At 39.9% G+C, this 6,407-nt stretch overlaps 1 long non-coding RNA gene across 1 annotated transcript; it reads right to left on the bottom strand.

Annotated features, from left to right (window-relative positions):
• Nucleotides 1-356: 356 nt before the first annotated feature.
• LOC143526603 (uncharacterized) lies at nt 357-2,800 on the bottom strand. Its single transcript, XR_013133902.1, has 3 exons — nt 2,467-2,800; nt 2,118-2,192; nt 357-476 (listed from the first exon to the last, which is right to left on the bottom strand). It is a non-coding gene; the product is annotated as an uncharacterized LOC143526603 (long non-coding RNA).
• Nucleotides 2,801-6,407: the final 3,607 nt, after the last annotated feature.

Here is a 6,407-nt window from a genome sequence, read left to right on the forward strand (position 1 = left end):
TCCTGCCCGCTAACCTAGTGTGTCTAAACAAAGTCACGTACCTAAGTGAACACGATGTAGGGGTGCGCACTAACATGGACATGTACTAAACACACAATACAAAGAACGAGAGAGAGAGAGACAAACATGTGAGAGAGAGAGAGAGAGAGAGAGAGCGACCATCAACAGACAAAGTCAAAGAAAATGATCTCCCCCTCTGGATTTTCACATCTGCCTTTTAAGTTGAGAAGGCTCCTCCCACTCCTCCTCTCTCCTCCTCCTCCTCCTCCTCTGTCCTCCTCCTCCTCCTCCTCCTCTTCCTCCTCCCACTCCTCCTCTTCCTCCCCTCGGCTGTTCTTGGATGGTTTGGAGTGGGGAGACGAAGACACTGCAAATTACCGATGGGCACCAAACCCATCAGACTCCCCGTTTTCCTCTGTATAGAGCGCATCACGTATAGAGCGCATCACGTAACGCGCCCTTACAGAAGAGCAAACCTGTTTTGTGAAATAAAACAACACAGAAAAACACAACTCATATCGTAAACACACCACAGGACTCTAAACTCTTGAAAGAGAATCCGCTAGAACATTTTCTGACCCTTTCTTATGCTTAATTTCTAGGTCATAGCCCTGAACTGTGAGAGCCCATCTCATTAAGCTTTGGTTGTGGTTGTACATCCTATTACGAAAAACTAGAGGATTATGGTCAATGTACACAACTACAGCAAGAGGACTAGAACAAACAAACATTGAAATGTTCCAATGGCATTAACATAGCCAATGTTTCCTGTTCTATTGTTGAATAACGTCTTTGATGTTTATTCAATTTCTTTGAGAGATAACAAACTGGGTGTCTGATACCTCATGTGTCTTCTTGTAATAAAGCAGCACCAGCTCCTTCACTACACGCATCCACTTCTAACTGGAAGGGTTTCTCAAAGTCAGGGGCAACAAGCACTGGTGAAGTGCATAGGAGTGACTTAGCACTCTCGAAAGCAAGTTGACAAACAGGAGACCAAATGAAAGACTTTGCAAAGGTGCAACAACAGATGCAAAATTCCTATAAAAACCATGTGATAACCTACCGTTCCTAAAAACCTACACAACTCCCTGTTTTAGGTGTCGGGAATCAGCATGGCCCACCGTGGCCCACCTGTTTTCCCAGGTAAGTGACTGTTGCTTGTGCAAAATCACATTTGGCTAGGTTGACTGTTAAAGTAGCTTTCTGTAATCTCTCACACAATGTTTCTAGATGCGATGGCCAATCTGCCGTACAAATTACGAAAGTACGCGATCTATTAACCTTTGAAATGTTGCCGGTGCATTTCTCAGTCCAAATGTCATCACTGTATACTGCAGTAAAGTGTCGGCATAACAAAAGCAGCTATTTTCACAGCATGAGAGGATAACGGCACTTGTCAGAAACCCTTCAAGAGGTCAAGTTTTGTTACGAAACAAGCTAAGCCTATCCTATCAACACAATCTTCCATACAAGGCAAAGGGTATGAGTAGGGGATTGTAACAGCATTTAATTTCCTGTAATCTGTACACAGTCGCACAGTACCATAAGGCTTGGGAACCAACAAAGACATCAAACTCCACAGACATGGTCATGGGCGCCAAATCCATCTGAGAAACTCGCAGTTTCCCTCTGCATAGAGCGTATCACATAACTCACAGGCAGTCATGTGAGTCATGGCCTAGTGGTAGGGAACTGGTCTTGTGACCGGAAGGTTGTGGGTTCGATTCCCAGACAGGTCATGACTGAGGTGCCCTTGAGCAAGGCACCTAACCCCAACTGCTCCCTGGGCGCCAGGTTAGGGCTGCCCACCGCTCTGGGCACGTGTGCACCACAGCCCCCTAGTAATCACTAGTGTGTGTGTTCTAACTGCACAGATGGGTTAAAAGCGGAGGACAAATTTCGATTGCGGTGTAAAAAATCACAATTGACAAAATATGGCACATTTACATAAAATGTGATAAATGTAAGATAAATGTATTTACCTGTTAGTCTGATGAATGTAGCAGATGAAAAGTTTACTGTTAACCTTCATAAAACACTTGTATCTACCATATAGAACCTTGAATGTCAGGTTAATATGATAATCTCTGTATTTAATACAGACTTCTACTCACCTGGTTGGGTTATTTTGGCGTGATTAGACCTTGGTCCTGCACTGTCAGACTCTAGTTGGTTTAACTCTGGATGTTCTGGTCAATAAAATACAAACACTCTCAGCTTGTAGTTCATTCTGGTTTCCCTCATGTGTTTAAACACGTGTAGAACTGAAGAATTTGTAGGTACTTTTTAAAGATGTGAATCTTAAAGCACTGTGCAGTTTACAGACTGTAAATTCATTATATTTATATGGAACAGAGATTTCACAAAATTACAGTATGACCAACAGGAAGATTACAAGTGATTTGTGCTTCTGTTTTTGTCTAGTTAAACAAAATTAAAGAAATTTAAGAGAAACGTATTTACCTGTCACAATGATGAATGTAGCAGATGAAAAGTTAACTGCTGTATAATATATCACTCCACAGAAGTACGTTCCTGTATCATCTCCAGTAGCATTTACAATAGTCAGAGTGTTTCTGTTATTAATCCACTTTATTATGAATCTGGAGTTGTTGAATGGATATGTTAGTATGCCCGCCTTATTTGTATACACAGTTCCTACTTGCTGAGGCTCCTGCTTCAGTCTTTGTTTGTACCAAATGTAAATATGTTCACCAGATATTCCTTCAAATGTGCAGTTAAGAGTGATATTTGTTCCAGGTTTAATCAGGACTTCTTGTTTAACAGCCTCTGTAGTTTGAACCGGATCTATAAAATGAAATTGAGTCAGGTCAAGAAGGACAAATGTGGACAAAATGTAATCCAAAGCAAATAATGTAGATTATTGAACCAATTTCAGAACATACAGTAACAGATGTATTTATAAACAATGATAAAGGTGTGAAAGTATCCAGATTGGTATCATCATTACAGAGAACTGCTCAAAAGACTGTTTATAAAAAGGAGAAAGTTAATGAAAAACAACTGAAATTAACGTACTGTTTTGGGCTTCAGTTGTAGTCTAGATTAAAGACGTTTAAGATAAATTTATTTACCTGTCACACTGATAGAACCTTGAATGGCAGGTTAATGTGATAATCTCTGTATTTAATACAGACTTCTACTCACCTGGTTGGTTTATTTTGGCGTGATTAGACCTTGATCCTGCACTGTCAGACTCTAGTTGGTTTAACTTTGGATGTTCTGGACAATAAAATACAAACACTCTCAGCTTGTAGTTCATTCTGGTTTCCCTCACGTGTTTAAACACATGTAGAACTGAAGAATTTGTAGGTACTTTTTAAAGATGTGAATCTTAAAGCACTGTGCAGTTTACAGACTGTAAATTCATTATATTTATATGGAACAGAGATTTCATAAAATTACAGTATGACCAACAGGAAGTTTACAGGAAGTGTTTTGTGCTTCTGTTTTTGTCTAGTTAAACAAAATTAAAGAAATTTAAGAGAAATGTATTTACCTGTCACATTGATGAATGTAGCAGAGGAAAAAATAACTGCTGTATTATCTATCACTCCACAGAAGTATGTTCCTCTATCACCTCCAGTAGCATTTACAATAGTCAGAGTGTTTCTGCTATTAATCCACTTTATTATGAATCTGGAGTTGTTGAATGGAGATATAAGTACGCCCGCCTTATTTGTAACTGCAGTTCCTACTTGCTGAGGCTCCTGCTTCAGTCTTTGTTTGTACCAAATGTAAAGATGTTTATCAGATATTCCTTCAAATGTGCAGTTAATAGTGATATTTGTTCCAGGTTTAATCAGGACTTGTTTAACAGCCTCTGTAGTTTGAACAGGACCTATAAAATTAAACCAAGTCAGATCAAAGACAAAATGTGGACAAAACACATGTAGTATATATTATTAATTCATCATCAGAAAATACAGCAACATGTTATAAATAAAGGTAAAGATTTGGTACCATACATGTCTTGTAGAGAATAAATAGAAATATCCAGAATGGTATCATCACTGCAGAGAAATGTGTAGACATCAGAGGAGACTGACAGAGAAACTGACAAACTCACCAAACTTTATGAACTTTGAGGTTTCACGAGTCAAAATTTAATTGGCTGGTAAAAGTCACAAGGTGCTGTTGTGTCCTGTGGTCTGCAGTCCTTGTCTGGACATCAGCAGTGTCTGATCTCATTTTGCAAAAAACCCAGATACCCATATGATTAAATGTAATACACTGGTCACTGTATAATGTTTTTTTTTTTTTTGTATTTGGATTTTAATATTTTAATTATGCATGTCTGTTATTTATCATTCATGTTCATGTTGTCTGGGTGTTGACACTAGGACAGGAGTGAATCTAGATAAACAGAACATTTTTTTTACAGTTTTCAAAATTATATTTTATTGTATCTTTGCACAGGTCTAAAACCACACCTGATGGAACATGATTGGCTAAGACTCAACCAGCTGGGTGTGGCTTTAGTTGCCGGGGTGACCAGTCTGGATCTGCTGTGTTGGGGGATGATTGGTGTTGTAGTTGGAAAATCCATATGAACTGGTGTCACTGGGACATTACCAGTGTCAGTGGGGCTGGGTGTGGCCTTAGTCTCCCGGGAGACCAGTATGGATGAAACCTCTAAAATAACTATTTTATGTTATCACATGGGCTCAGGTTAAAATTGTTTTGGTCATTAAATCTCTCAAGATCCTGTCCTCAACTTTATCTCATAGTCAGATTGATCAGCAAAGATCATTTGGGCTCCGTAATACTGTTGCCAGTGAGACATTTGAACTTTTCCTTAAACAGTTTGAACAAATTGGTCTAAATATGATTACAGCCTGTGGCGTTATAATGTATCTGAGGGTAACTTTACACGCACACACACACACACACACACACACACACACACACACACACATGCACACACACACACACACACACAGCCTCTCATAATTACTATTCATCTCTGTCACCTACTGCTCATTGGTTGTCTCTCTCCTAGTCACTGTTTAAGCCCACAGGTTCTTGCCGTCATCACTGCACATCATGAGACGAGAGTGAGACGAGAGTGAGACGAGTGTGAGACGACACTAGACCCTGAATCACCTGGTGTCTGTATCTGAGCACCACACTGTTAGTACAGAGTGTCTAGAGTTAATTGCACTGCACTTTTAGTACAGAGACTCATGTACATTAAAGATGTTTCTCCAGCTATCTCACCTCTCACTCTTCACTGCCAGTCCATTTACACACGTGAGGTGTTATCAGACACTATCAGTCTAAGCTTGTTTGTGTTTGTTAAGTGTAAATTCACAGTGATCATAAAGTTTCTCACAGTCTTGAGAGTTTTGCAGGACCAGAGACATGTCTCCTACATCAGATCCTGTCTGGTATGAGCAGAAACACAACATGACCCCTGTCTCAGACAGCAGCTAAACAGGAGAGTAAACTGATGCTGGTTCTGTACTCATGACAAACTTATCTGAGTACAGTATGATGACCTCACAGAATAACACTACTCCTACACTGTCAGACTGTGATTGGTTAAACTCTGGATGTCCCGGCCAATAAGATTCAGTGTCTTGGGGTTTCGCATCAGCGTATGACGGGATGGTTTGCGAGGTTTAGTTTTTAGTTTAACTTCATGTTCTTCATCTTCATCATACACTTGACGTGAGGGGGAGATGAGGGGTCCTTACTTCATTTGCAGAACCTACACAGTGTGTACAGTGAGTGTATAGTGAGTGTACATTGAGCCTATAGTGAATATACAGTGAGTGTATAGTGTGTGTGTATAAGAAGTGTATAGTGAGCCTATAGTGAGTGTAGATGAAGCCCCAGCTCTCCTGGCATGTGTGGAAAGTTCCTCTAAACTTTCAGACAGCACTGTGAGAGTGTGAACAAGGCTGTAGAAGTATGTGGTTTGCGTTGAGCATCTCTGGTCAAAAATAATCCATCTAGCACCCTCATCACCACTGACCTGTTTCCAGTGTGAGATCACTATCTGCACTTCTGACTTCTTCAGAGTAGCAACAATAACCACCAGGAAATCATGCCCCAATTATGTTTAAAGTGGCACTCATATTCTTTAGTTGTGATGTGGTTCAACTTTATTTTTGTTTCTTTGCTATAAGGCAGAGAATTTCTTTCACATGCTCATGATTGTGGAAACTGGTTTGAATAGATTTGTTTTATCTTAGTGTCTTGTATGGAGGGGAGCCAACCTTTAAGTGTAGACAATATCAGACACAATGAATGAATGAATGAATGAATGTTCAACTTATATAGCGCCTTTCTATATACCCAAGGACGCTTTACAATTTTAACACAGATACAACTCGTACACAACCAATCACACACCGGCGAGAAGCGGCAGCCAATTG

The sequence above is a fragment of the Brachyhypopomus gauderio genome, chromosome 11 (assembly GCF_052324685.1).
Source record: "Brachyhypopomus gauderio isolate BG-103 chromosome 11, BGAUD_0.2, whole genome shotgun sequence".
Classification (NCBI taxonomy): Eukaryota; Metazoa; Chordata; class Actinopteri; order Gymnotiformes; family Hypopomidae; genus Brachyhypopomus; species Brachyhypopomus gauderio.